Below are 15,329 nucleotides of genomic sequence, written 5' to 3' on the forward strand. Positions count from 1 at the left end.
GTGGCAGCTAAAATTACAATGTTTTTTACAGATCAAAGATGAGTTATTCATTTGTTGATGCGAATGTCTCAATACAGATAAGAGAGTGGTACTTCAGACTTTGATTCTTCTTGGGATCAAATAGGTCTGACTATGTTTGTTTGTGTGCCCGCAGGTCCAAGGCAGTATGAACCAGACTGATGTTTTGTCTCCATGCCAACTGAAGCTTCAGGTCGAGGTACACCCAAATCCTCCTGTCAGAAGGTGACCTCTCTGCCCCAATCCGGTCTTTACAGGGTGAGTGACCAGATCATTGCACATACACAGTGACAGCACTGTTGAAATGCATTTTTGTTTTGTTCCCTTCTTTATTTTTAAGCTAACTTTTTCTTGCTTAAGTTTATTCTTCTGTTATGAAATTGCAGAATATGTGAGCTTTTTCAAATGGTAGTGCAATGAATTTGATGGGGAATAATGATAATGAATAACTCATTCTGATGCCTGTTTGAGTTCAGACAACTCACTTTGTGCTGATTATTACGGAAAGGCCATTAAAGGTCATATAAGTTTGATTAAAGGAAATGTCAGTGAGAGAGACTTTTTGTAGAATAATTCAATCTTCATGTTTTTTAAACCTCTTTGAGTCCCCCAGTGAGTCTTTCCATGTATATTTATGTAGAGAAATGCATTGTTTTGTCATAAGTATACTTGTAAATTGTAATAAATTATTATTATTTTTAGAATGCAATGACATTTTAAAGAAAATAAACTCTTAAGCAAACACATTTTTCAAAAGAAAGTTGGTTATAAAACAGATTTAAATGGTAAAACAATAGATATAGTGTATAAAACAAATGCATTTATAAACTTTTCAGAAAAGATTTTTTCAGAATTTTTTTTGGCAAACTGATCATGTTCATAGTTAATATGAACTACACCTGTGGGAAGTTGAGGGAAACATACTTCATACACTACTGTTGAAAATTTTGTGGAATGCAAGATTAATGTGTTTGAAAAAAGTATGTTGTGCTCAGCATGGCTGCATTTATTTAATCAAAAATACAGTAAAAACAGTAATATTGTGAAATATTGTCACAGTTTAAAATAACTATTTTGTTATTTGTTTTCTATTTTCTATTTTAATTGATTCTAATATGCTGATTTGGTGCATGCTCATAAAAATGTTCTTATTATTATGAATGTTGAAAACAGTTGTGCTGCTCAATTTTTTTTTTCTGTGAAACCCTGATACATTTTATATGATACGTGATACATTCAGGATTCTTTGATGAATGGAAAGTTCAGAAGAACAGCATTTATTTGAAATAGAAATCTTTTGTAACCGTTTTCACCTCATTATACTGTAAATGTTTTGCTATCCCTTTTCATCCATTTAATGCGTCCCTGCTGAATAAAAGCACTCATTCGTTTAAAAAACAAATCTTATTGACCCCAAACATTTGACAGTAGTGTATATTCAGTAAAATGACTTTGACACCAGTTGTTTAAAGTAAAGGAAAGAAAAGAAAAGGAATTTGTTTCGAGAAAAGCTTAAGCTTAATTTGTTTGCACTTCTGCTTAGTTTGATGTTTTGTTATAAAATGCAATAGCATTCATGCATTTGTATGTGTCCAAATACTTTCTGAGGCCACTGTTGCCTTTCTTTGTATCTGTACCTGGTTCTAATATGTTCAGGAAAAGCATACGTAACATTAATGTGTAATTGTATTAAAATGCACAGTACACTTTCAGAAGAAAAAGGTATAAAAGCTGTCACTGGGGTGGGACCTTTTCAAAAGGAAATATATGTACCATTTAGGTACTAATATACACTGTAGGTTTTAAGCTATATTCACCCTTTAGGGCTCAATAAGGTACAAAGGTGTACCTTTTGAAAGGGTACTGGCCGCCCCAGTGACAGCTTGTGGTACCTTTTTTTCCCTGACAGTCAGATAGGTGTCTCTCTCTCTCTCTCTCTCTCTCTCTCTCTCTCTCTCTCTCTCTCTCTCTCTCTCTCTCTCTCTCTCTCTGTGTCTGTCTGACTCTCTCTCACTCTGTCTTTCTGCGTGGGTGTGCTGTGTAGCAGCTTGACACTGAAATCTTTGGAGCTTAATTATGGTCCTGTCACACCGGGAGAATGAAACATTTCGATCTCTCCTCGCGTAATCATTGAACATGAACATCAAAATCGACCCATCATTAATACCTTCTGAGGTGCATGACTTTACATAGATGGACATGTGTGTGTTGGATGACAGAAATAGCTGAGATTTATGATGTATTGATGGGTATGGATTGCTCATCATTAAAATAATACCATTGTGCTACCTAAATAGTACAGTGAAAAATATTATGGTATTAAAAGATTACCATATTCATATACCATGGTATTTAAATGCTATTCCATGGTACTTAAATGGGCCCTATTAAGTTTTGATTTTGTTTTGGGGGTCTACTAGAATAGGTTTTCATGCTTGAATGTTCAAAACATAATTTTTCACATATTTTACATTGTTGTCGCAGCTCTCTTTCCAGCCTGTCTATGTGTCGTTCATGAACGATTCGTTCATTTTGAACGAATCTTTAATATGACTCGGGACTACCGAGTTGTCTCAGAGAATGATTCGTTCATTTTGTGTTGACCGCGCATGTGCATTACGCAACATATGGGTTCTGAATCTGTACTGGAAACAGAAATGATTAGTTCATCTTTCGAGTCTCGAGTTCGGGTTCGGGTCCGAGTCTTTCGTTCTTCCTGTCAGTCCCATAGAGGCAATGCTGTCAGTACCGGAAAGAGAAAAGATTAGTTCATCTTTCGAGTCTCGAGTTCGGGTTCGGCCGGGTTCGAGTCTTTCGTTCTTCCTGTCAGTCCCATAGAGGCTATGCTGTCAGTACCGGAAAGAGAAAAGATTAGTTCATCTTTCGAGTCTCGAGTTCGGGTTCGGGTCCGAGTCTTTCGTTCTTCCTGTCAGTCCAAGATTAGTTCATCTCTCGAGTCTTCGGGTTTGAGTCCTTCGTTCTTTTGTCACGTGACTTGTCACCGTATTGAATACTAATTCACAACCTTTTTACAAACAAGCGCGTAGTTATTTTTTTATTTAATTTTTACTTTTACAGTTACGTGATGCGTTTCTGTTCTCAAATGTATATAGGCTATATTTGTGAATTTCTGTCATGAAGATTATTTCTTATAACACTGAATGTGATATTTAAGAGTTGGTTAATGCAAAGCTTTATCCGTATGTGGGGGAAACCACTTTGATGAGACTCGTTTACAGTTGATTATAATTTTCAGTTAATATCATAGACATACAAATATGGGAAATATATTGACTATTCAAGTCTAACTTCACAAATTCAAGTCAATTAGACTATTACTAATTTTGAATCCACTCTAATTTATTTTTCTCTATTGCGTTGTTATATGATTTTTTTTGTCCTTGTGTTATTAATGAATAAAAATCAGTTAAAAAAATGTAAATGAAGTGTTATGTATTTTGGATTCATGCCTATTTTTGAGTCATTCACTGTGTTCTTTAGTGTTATTTTAGTGATTTTTTTAGTCACCTAAAGTTTCAAACCTACACCTTTGTAACATAGCTTATAGGACTATAGCCTATATATATATATATATATATATATATATATATATATATATATATATATATATATATATATATATATATACATACATACATACACTCACCTAAAGGATTATTAGGAACACCTGTTCAATTTCTCATTAATGCAATTATCTAATCAACCAATCACATGGCAGTTGCTTCAATGGGGAGTGTGGTCCTGGTCAAGACAATCTCCTGAACTCCAAACTGAATGTCAGAATGGGAAAGAAAGGTGATTTAAGCAATTTTGAGCGTGGCATGGTTGTTGGTGCCAGACGGGCCGGTCTGAGTATTTCACAATCTGCTCAGTTACTGGGATTTTCACGCACAACCATTTCTAGGTTTTACAAAGAATGGTGTGAAAAGGGTAAAACATCCAGTATGCGGCAGTCCTGTGGGCGAAAATGCCTTGTTGATGCTAGAGGTCAGAGGAGAATGGGCCGACTGATTCAAGCTGATAGAAGAGCAACTTTGACTGAAATAACCACTCGTTACAACCGAGGTATGCAGCAAAGCATTTGTGAAGCCACAACACGCACAACCTTGAGGCGGATGGGCTACAACAGCAGAAGACCCCACCGGGTACCACTCATCTCCACTACAAATAGGAAAAAGAGGCTACAATTTGCACGAGCTCACCAAAATTGGACCGTTGAAGACTGGAAAAATGTTGCCTGGTCTGATGAGTCTCGATTTCTGTTGAGACATTCAGATGGTAGAGTCAGAATTTGGCGTAAACAGAATGAGAACATGGATCCATCATGCCTTGTTACCACTGTGCAGGCTGGTGGTGGTGGTGTAATGGTGTGGGGGATGTTTTCTTGGCACACTTTAGGCCCCTTAGTGCCAATTGGGCATTGTTTAAATGCCACGGCCAACCTGAGCATTGTTTCTGACCATGTCCATCCCTTTATGACCACCATGTACCCATCCTCTGATGGCTACTTCCAGCAGGATAATGCACCATGTCACAAAGCTCGAATCATTTCAAATTGGTTTCTTGAACATGACAATGAGTTCACTGTACTAAAATGGCCCCCACAGTCACCAGATCTCAACCCAATAGAGCATCTTTGGGATGTGGTGGAACAGGAGCTTCGTGCCCTGGATGTGCATCCCACAAATCACCATCAACTGCAACATGCTATCCTATCAATATGGGCCAACATTTCTAAAGAATGCTTTCAGCACCTTGTTGAATCAATGCCACGTAGAATTAAGGCAGTTCTGAAGGCGAAAGGGGATCAAACACAGTATTAGTATGGTGTTCGTTATAATCCTTTAGGTGAGTGTATATAACAATGTGTGTTGTTATTATAATATATTATAACAATAATAATAATAATAATAATAAAACACACCACAGATGCACAAGAAACATTTAGAAACGAGACGGACAGGGGCAATAATTATTTTTCAGATAATGTTTATTGTACATATTTTGTATTTTAATTCCTAAATATAAAACAATATATATTCAGACGCAGTCAATAATACGAATCTAATGTTGATGCAAGATACCAGCGGTCACATGACAAAAGAACAAAGTACTCAAACCCGAAGACTCGAAAAAATGAACTAATCATTTCTGTTTCTGCATAGTGCTATGGGTTTGTGGCTTGAAGAACGAACGACACCAACCCGAAGACTCGAGAGATGAACTAATCTTTTCTCTTTCCGTTACTGACAGCATAGCCTCTATGGGACTGACAGGAAGAACGAAAGACTCGGACCCGAACCCGAACCCGAACTCGAGACTCGAAAGATGAACTAATCTTTTCTCTTTCCGGTACTGACAGCATAGCCTCTATGGGACTGACAGGAAGAACGAAAGACTCGACCCGAACCCGAACTCGAGACTCGAAAGATGAACTAATCTTTTCTGTTTCCGGCCCTGCTGTAGCCTATCACACACGGCATGGCCCAGCAGACAGATCAGAGTCAGACACTGACGAGTCGACAACTCGTCTCGAGACACGAGAGGAGGAGAACAAACGTGATAAATATGAAGTTGCAAAGGAAAGAACGTCTCGGATCAGGAGTTGAGGTGAACTAACAGAGTCAGACTGAAATAGCCTGAATTTAAGACCCAACAACTAATCAATTAATAAAACATTTCGGTTTCTTATAATTTGGCTTTGGCTGCATTACCCTATAGTTTATTTTTATTCTTTTTACAAATGTAATTAACATTTTCGTAAGTACTGGATGTGTTGGGATATTTAACATGCCATTTTAATTATATTATGCTGAAATGAACGAAATGAACGAAATTACTCCAAAAAAGATTCGTTCATCTTGCTGAACGAGACTCAAAGATCCGAGTCAGTAAAATGATCCGAACTTCCCACTACTAGTTACGCCCTGTTTAGCTCCGGTCTCTATGAAACCCCTCCTTCTGAAAAGCGCAACATGCTCTGATTGGTCGGCTGGACCAATGTGCTGTGATTGGTCAACCGCTTCGAGTGTGTTTATGTCTCACTCCTTACCATATCCGCAAGTTTCAACACACTACTAATGCAAATTTAACCAGGCTTCGCCACTTTTTTTTGCATATGCCTTAGGTAGGAATTATTTAAATGTGGAATATCGTGACCTGTGCGACAGAAGAAAACTCAAGACTAAAATGGAGGCGTTTTAGGGATTTCAGAAACAGTGCTTACTGATATAGAGAATAACTCCCGTTGGAGTGGACTTTGTGCTTTTTATCTTTGCAGACCTTTTCCATGCTTAAACAGCAATATTACACATTAAAGAAAGTTGAAAATGTAAAAAAGCATAATAGGACGGACCCCTTTAAAAAAAGTATTACATTGAAAATGTCAGTTTTTTCCATTAGGCTATACTGTTAGCGAAGCTGGTTAAGTTTAGTATGGTATAGTGTCAGAGTATTGCAGGCTTGGATTTAAACTGTGTTTCTTTGTCTTTTTTTCAATTGATGTGTGTTGGACATATTTACTTGATGCACTCACAGTAAATCAGGGCTTTTTATAAACAGTAACTGAGGCCATAATGGTGTCACATCCTGCCAAATTATCAGCTTTGTCTTGTCATGCAAGGGGAGAATTAGATGGTATTAGACCAACATTTTGTTGATATTTTGTGGTTGGTTAGTCTGGATGAAAGGACACCCATTGACATTGTAGGCAGCTTCCTGTTTTTTTCTCAATCAGATTTTTGATGTTTGCACAACATGATTAGGGCATGAAATAACGGGACACTTTTTCAACATCTCTAATCCTCCTCTGGTGACCCACTGAAAGAATCAGCCAGATTATTCTGCTCATATTGGTTAGATCCAAATCAGTTTTTGAGAGGCTGTGTTATGTACACATTTGATTTGGATGATTTGCTTATTTATGAATTTAAATGACCAGCACAGTCTGTCAAAATGCATTCAGTGTAGTGTCACTCAAGCAGAAATGACATGCGAACAATGCAGAAAATGAATTTATTTATAAGCAATGAAGTCAGTCATGTTCTGTAGCAACTAGTCAGGCTCTGCTTTTGTTGTCTATTGTTTTTTAGGTAGGGCAGAGCGATATATAAAAGTGAGTACAACCCTCACATTTCAGCAAACATTTTAGTATATCTTTTCAAGGGACAATACTATAGAAATGAAACTTGGATATATTTTAGAGTAGTCAATGTGCTGCTTGTATAGCAGTATATATTTACTGTCATCTGAAAATAACTTAACATACAGCCATTATTGTCAAAATAGCTGTCAACAAAAGTGAGTACACCCTAAGCGAACATGTCAAAACTGTGTCCAAAGTGTCAATATTTTGTGTGAGCAGTCTGAGCACCATTGTTATCTAGCGCTGCCATAATCCTCCTAGGCATGGAATTCACCAGAACTGCACAGGTTGTTGCTGGGATCCTCTTCCACTCCTCCATAATGACATCATGGAGCTGCTGGATGTTAGACACATGGCGCTTCTCCACCTTCCGCTTGAGGATCACCACAGGTGCTCAATAGGGTTCAGGTCAGGGTTCTTGGCCACTCCATCACCTTCACCTTCCTCAGAAAGGCAGTTGTCATCTTGGCGATGTGTTTGGTATCGTTATCATGCCATTCGGCCCAGTTTCTGAAGGGAGGGCATCATGTTCTGCTTCAGAATGTCACAGTACATGTTGGAATCCATGTTTCCCTCGATGAAGCGCAGCTCCCCAGTACCAGTAGCACTCATGCAGCCCCAGACCATGATGCTACCACCACCATGCTTGACTGTAGGCAAGACACAATTTTCTTGGTACTCCTTACCAGGGCGTCGCCACACATGCTGGACACCATCTGAGCCATACAAGTTCATCTTAGTCTCATCAGACCACAGGACATGGTTCCAGTAATTTATGCTCTTGAACAGGTTGCTTTCAGCAAACTGTTTGCGGGCTTTCTTGTGAGCCAGCTTCAGAAGAAGCTTCCTTCTGGGACGACGGCCATGCAAACCGACTTGTTGCAGTGTGCGGTGTATGGTCTGAGCACTGACAAGCTGACCTTCCGCTTCTGCGACCTCTAAAGCAATGCTGGCACGATCATGCGTCTGTTTTTTGAAGCCAGCTTCTGCACCTGACGCACAGCATGAGGACTCAACTTCTGTGATTGACCCTTGCGAGGCCTATTACGAGTGGAATCTGTCTTGGAAAACCTCTGTATGATCCTGGCCTGTACTGTAACTCAGTTTCAGGGTGTTACCAATCTTCTTATAGCCTAGGCCATCTTTGTGGAGAGTAACAATTCTAATTCTCAAATCCTAGAGAGTACTTTGCCATGAGGTGCCATGTTGAACATTCAGTGATGAAACAATATGAGAGAATTGTACTCAAAGCACACATTTTAACTGCTCTAATACAAGATACACACATTTGTATGGTCCTGTCAAGCAGACAAAACCCTGAACATGATGAATAGGACATGTGGCTTTGCATGGTTAAATGACGTACAGCTATTATCACTTAGGGTGTACTCACTTTTGTTGCTAGCTATTTTGACAATAATGGCTGTATGTTGAGTTATTTTCAGAGGACAGTAAATTTATACTGCTATTCAAGCAGCACATTGACCACTCTAAAATATATCCAAGTTTCATTTCTATTTCATTTCCAAGTTTTCATTCATTTCTGTGCTTCATACTGGGCACACAACAGTCGGAGTGGTAAGCCTCTTTGGGGCTTCTCCACACCGTAACTCCACACAGCATATCAGAATGATTTCTGAAGGATCATGCGACACTGAAGACTGAAAATGCAGCTTTGCCATCATAGAAATAAATGTCATTTTAAAATATATTAAAATTGAAAACAGTTATTTTCGCTGCTTCTTCAACCATGTCTATCCTCATCTGTGTCTTATCGTGTACATTGTCCATGCTAAGATACAGTCTGAGCTTTCTGCAAAGTTGCCCCATGCTTCAAACGGATGAAACTGAAACGGTTTTCTGTTGGATTAAGGTTTTAGGACAGAACTCCATTTGAGAGTGATGTAAATTGGGTCTCATTTGCCTCCAGTTACTGATAGCACAGAACAAACCCCCCCAGCATTGCTCTTCATATCTGAAAAGAAGCTCTGCCATCTGAGCACGCTCTCATTTGATATACACAGACCTCCCCCGCACCTGTCTGGGTTCTCCAGGTGTGTGTGTTGGTCCATCCTCTATCAGGGATTAATTAACACTCTGTAAGGGGAAGACTGGAGGGAGGTTGAGTGTTCAATGCAGAGGGAAAGATGGATTGCGAAGAGGGGAGAAGTGAAATAGAGTAAAAAAGAAAGAGGCCGGTGAGCCGTTGATGGGTGAGAGTCTGTGATGGGATTTAATTGCCTGCTTGTACAGGCTGCAGGGTATTGTACCTGCCTGTCACACTAACACACTCACCGTAGAGTAAAGTTTAAGTGTGTGAGGGTGCACATTTGAGCATGCTATCTGCAAACATGACACATGGAAGTCAACTTAATAGTATTTATTGATTAATTGTTTTTAATTAGTTTTCCATTTAATTTTAGTTGTAGTAATTGTATTATGTGCTTTTGTCATATGTATTAGTTTTTCAGTGTTAGCAATTTTAGTACTTCAACTTTTCACTTTTTTATGCAGAAAAGTTTTTTTTCATTGAATATGTGTATTTTATTTTATTTCAGTAAAACATTTTTAATAGGTTTAGTTAATAACAACATTTGACTGAGAAACACGCAAGAAGACATGATAGAAAACTGTCCGTGTTTTTGATTTTTGGGTGAACCCTTTAAAAACTCAACTTTATACTTTCATAATTTGTTCATTTAGAAACATGCATGTTTGAGTAATTATCATATATACTCTGTATATTGTGTTTTATTCATTGTGAATCTCCATGTTACATTGTTCCTCTGACTATCCGTGTTAAACAGCTGCCATCTGAATTCTGATTTTTCTGAGAAGCTGAAAACTCATTTGACTCTCTCTGGTTGATTGGGTTCAGTCATAAGCAACTTTATCACATAAATGCATGAATAATTCCATAGTTGTGCCCCCCTGGCCCAAGGCCACATTCACTATTAAACCGCATTCTTCTCAGCCAATCACATCACAGCATCCTCCTAAGCATGACAAGGGAAAAGTTTATCCCCAAAGACATTGCATTGCGGAACACACAAACACACACATGCTGCCGCCACGACCACCACAGCTCCATAAAAAATGATCACCACTGTTGAAATTGGTAATTATGGAAAGAGGGGAATAATTTTGGTTTATCTATGTCAGTCACGCTTGCTACACTCTGTCTTTTGGCTTCAACAGGAACTGCAGCGTAGAGCGTATGCCAGGAATGCATTTCTAACAGAGCGGGAATAATCACATTGAACTGCCGGCCTGCATGAGTAAATAGCATGAGCACAGTGTGCTGAAAAATTGTGTTTACTTGACGCCACTAAATGCCTCCAAACGCTTGGATTATCCGACGGTAATTCTGCCACTGGCAAAGATCAAGTCTCATTTATCAGTGATAAATGGTGCTGTATTGTATATCATGATAGACCAGATTTTTTAATTTTTGGAATAAATTAATCAGTGGTGTTTATTGATGCAATTTTAGTTTTATTTTATGATTGCTTTAGGTGATTGTTGACTGGCATAAGTCATAAGAGCCTAGCCAAAGGGTATATTTACATGACAACGATATGCTTAAAACGGAGACATTTTTCCTTTGAGTTGTCCGCGTACAGAAGACACCATTGTCAAAACGATCCTCATTCACACGGATTCGCGAAAACGACTTAACCCTGTATTCTGAAACACTATAGACTGAACACGTAATATTCATGTGCATGATGTTATTGTCTTCAGAGATTTGCGTTTTTGTTGTTTATATGGAGAGCATTTTCAAAAACTTGCACTTTGAAACCCGGTTTTAAAAGTTTGCATTTTCAGGCACCCAAAACGCTGTTGTTGTGTAAACAAACGGCCAAAACGCATAAAAAGTTTTATGCTTTTAGTTTACAACAGTGTCTTGTAAGCCCCAAATTCTCAGCGATTATTCAGATATTACCCAGGTTCCTCCTTCAGGGTTAGCGTATTTTATACCAAAAATATGTTACATTAAACAGTATTTATATTGTATTGTTATATTAAATGTAAATCAGTTGTGTCCTGCATTTTGTGTGTAACCCTGTTACTGAATGATTTTCACCCTTTTGGCTCTTACTTGGAAGGAAGATATATACATACTGTATGACATGAAAGAAAGGTCAGACCGTCAACGTTGTGCACAGTGGCGACTCCAGAGATTTTCTGTTGCAGGTGCTATGGGGATGCTCAACACTTAAGAGAAGGTGCTTTGAATTTTGGGGCGTTTCATTATGGAGGTCACATCGGACCACCATAATGAAACACCATAATGAAAGTATACACATGCGTACATGCCCGCATTAACTATACTCGCTCTGCGACTATAAGTATATATATACTGTATATATATGTAAAAGTATTCAACGCAAGGGCTATAGACAGGGACGCAACTACCCAGTGTCAGAGGGGTATGCAGCAACAATTTTGGCAATCAACAATCTGGTGCACTTTGAGAGTTAAAAATTAAAAGCTCCAACCCATATTCAGTGTGCAAATTAAACAAAGAAAAATTCAAACCTCTTTTAGTTACAGTGTCAGTCTACATTACACTACTACATAATAATAGTTATAATATTAATCCCATGATAGTAATAGCCATATATTGTAAAACAAATGCACTGAAAAATAAAGGAAACTTTCATAATTAGTTTTGTACTAATTTCTATACTTGAAAGAGTATATTTCTATACTTCACATTAAAGATGTGATTGGGCCAGCCCAGTGTCAATCAAGAAAAGAACCAATGGGCCGCTAATCTACGTGTTTTATGGGGTGTCAGAAAAAAAACAACTAACACTGACTTTTTTTGAACCAATGCATTACAGCGGCACTAACCCATGCGCCGCCAATTAAGCAAAACAAAACGAATGGGCCCCCGATGTACGAGTTTTATGGGCCAAAAAAAAAAGAAAAAAAAAAAAAGAGATGTATCGGCCCAAAAAGCACGTCGGCCCACCGGGAATCTCCCGGTAGTCCCGATGGCCAGTAGCCTACATGCCTGGACGTCACACTTTAAATCCTACCTGTTGCCTTTCACCATCCACTTATTTACAGTAGCTGCTGTCGCATCAATTGACATGCCATCTCCTTTTCCCTCTTTCTTTTTCTATGTTTAGTCCCCGACAGCTTTTGCTTTATCCATCTTTTTCGATGACAACTCACTAACGTTACTCGTTCCTGCTCGCTCAGCGCTCACGGCGCCCGCGCCGCGATTTTAAAATTATTATTTAATTCCTATTTTTAACAACATGAAAAAGATTATTCAAACATGTCATTTAAATATAAATATAAAAAAATTACAGACATTTCTTGGGGGTGCTGGGCAGGTGCTATGGCTATTATAGGGGGAGCTACAGCACCACCTAGCTCCTCCCTGGCGCCGCCACTGGTTGTGCAACATCAGAGACATCCAGCAAACCTTGAACCGCTCATTTAAATATTCTGTCCATGGACGACTCAAGGAACAGATGGTGGGAAGCGAAGTTGGATTATTCATTTAAAATGAGATACAGACAGATAATGGTGCGTGGGTGCATGTGTGTCGTAATTGAAGTTTCTTGAGGCATAGAATAGGAGGATCTGTTCTGAATAAGCTCGTTTTGCCTCCAGAAGTAAATTCCTCATCTTCACAGGTGCTTTCACCTGCACCTGTTATCTTTTTATCCACTTGGATGGATCCCAATGTCCATGTGTCTCTCTCTCTCTTCATATCCTCTTTTCTCTATTCACTCTCTCAGTTTGTCTGGACCAGCATTGTGCACACACTTTGGCAGGTGCTGTAGTGCAGGTGAGAAGATTGTGTGTGTGAACTGCGTCATAAAATCTTTGACAGAAGACCGAATCTCCCCTAGATGCTTGCCCTTTAGATCATCTCAGATGTGAGATAGCAGAATTTCACAGATCACAGACAGTTGAGATTCATGTGACAATTCTTGAGCGGACGCTGCAGTTAGAGTTAGTTGAAATGGATCGAAGAGTTCATCCGGCATCAGTTGGTTCATTTCATTTTTAGGGTAAAGGATCCGGTCAGTTGAGCTGATGTGGATCGTTACATTGATCCATGGTTGTCAATTCTCCTGCTTCACATCAAACTGCATTTCAGATACAATGACTTTAATGCTTTGTATTTAAAATCATCTAAAAGTCATTTATTTTTCTTTAAAGACCACATAAGATGGGGTTTCTTCTTGAAACAGGAAATTGGTGCAAACAAATGTCATAACCCAACAAAGCCACTTCCTTCATAACCTACTGGCAAAGGACATGTGATAAGTACATTTAAATAAAAAGAATGAGTGCTATTACAATTATAAGGTTTTATTTATTATTTAGGGAAGTTTTTATTTCAGAGAATATTTGATTGTACAAAAGTTTGTATAAAGAGTCAATCGTAAAAATGTTTTTGTAAATTTTTCCAGGAAGAGAAACTCTGTATTTTGTTTTTATATTTATTTTCATTAGTACATTAGCATGTAGATGACCTCAAAGCCATGGCATTGCCACAAAAGTTTTTTTTTCTTTTAAATTTATGCATTTTCTATGAGGATTTAACAGGGTCTTTAATTTGTCAGATCATACTTTTGAAATGTTTGGGACGGCAAGATATTTTAATTGATTTTGAAAGAAGTCTCTTGTGCTCACTAAGTCTGCATTTATTTGAACAAAAATACATATTGTGAAATATTATTATAACCAATGTTTTATATTGGTATATATTTTAGAATGTAATTTATATCATTCATTATTATGTTGCTGCCCTTTTTAGCCATAACTTGCGTATGTATACACATTCTTTGTATTTTTTTTATGTGTAACTGCCTTCAGCTCTTATAATGCAAACCCTGCATCGGTGCCATCTGACAGACAAAGGATCCCTGTCCTTGTAATATAATATTAATAGTAGAATCTACCATATTCTTGACAACTGAGACAGTGAAAGTTGCTGAAAGAGACCGTTTCAGGTCACTGCTTGAGAATGAAATGCCTTTACTCTGTGCAAATATGACAGAGGTTCACTGAGAAAAACGTACTCGATCCATGTCCTCCATCAGTTTAGAGAAAGATGGAGTTTCTCTTAATGTATACAAGAGGACAGAAGGGCAGAGATGATGGCACATAGACAGGATCCAACACTGAATTGAAAAACTTTGGTGTTTCTTTCTTTTCTTGGTAATATGGTGCAGTGAGCTGGTAAATTCTTGAAGTTTTTGGCACTTGTATTACATAATCACTCATTATTTCTTATCTTGAAGTAGTAATCTGAATAAATGCGAGTAAATCTTACCCTGGGTGGCAATTGATTCCATTTTCGTCAATAATTCTGTGCTGAATGACTCATTCTCTCATTTCAGTTTCATATAAAATTAGTTCCTAAATGTTCGTCCCCACCACAGCCACTCATGAACAGATGCTTTCTCCCCCCTGCAATTCAATCACGTTGTATAGTGCTTTATTTTTCAACCTGGGTTTGGCTTGAGTGCAACTTGTGTCTGTAATGAGTAGGGCTGTGAGAAAAAATCAATTCACCTGGCTATCGCGATTTTTATTTATTTTTGTAATAATTTTTAACGATTCTAATCATTCTAAAACATTTTTTATTCCAGAATCGATATTTAATTCAAATTCAATTGCTTTATTTTTGTCCTTGCTTGTAGATGAGGTTTACAGAAGTTAGCCACTTTTGTTCCAACAGAGGATGAAATGTGTCGTTATCTATGAATGTTGAGTGACGTAATATCCCAAGTGGACGCGTGATAGTGACGTGAGACTGAAAGCACTGAAAAGCCCTCGCGCTACTCGTATGCTGAGAGAGAGATACGACAATAGAGCTGCACGATTCATCTTTAAAAGACTGATCTCGTTTCAAACACCCACGTGATCTTTCAATTTGTTTGTCTTTTAAACTTTGACAAAATCATATCGCAACATTCAAAGCTGTGTTGCCGCTGCCGCTGACCCGGAGAGAGTTGTCATGAAACAGCTTCACAAACAGTCTTTTTAACCTCATAGTATCATTATTTTTGTGATGCAATAGTTCAAATTATCATAGAAGTACTTGGATAAAAGTTTAAAGTTCAAATATGAACACTGGTGTCTACAATAGAAACTTGGTGCTTAAAAT

General features: G+C 38.1%; 1 protein-coding gene across 4 annotated transcripts in view; it reads left to right on the top strand.

Annotated features, from left to right (window-relative positions):
• The window catches only part of chrm3a (cholinergic receptor, muscarinic 3a), a 118,659-nt gene that overhangs the window by 39,373 nt on the left and 63,957 nt on the right, over positions 1 to 15,329 (top strand). For all 4 annotated transcript variants that reach the window (XR_014199454.1, XM_082144108.1, XM_082144110.1 and 1 more), the window contains one exon: positions 155 to 276. The gene's annotated coding sequence lies outside the window, so the exon portion shown is untranslated. The remainder of the gene's footprint in view (positions 1 to 154; positions 277 to 15,329) is intronic.

The sequence above is a fragment of the Leuciscus leuciscus genome (assembly GCF_965113295.1).
Source record: "Leuciscus leuciscus genome assembly, chromosome: 17".
Classification (NCBI taxonomy): domain Eukaryota; kingdom Metazoa; phylum Chordata; class Actinopteri; order Cypriniformes; family Leuciscidae; genus Leuciscus; species Leuciscus leuciscus.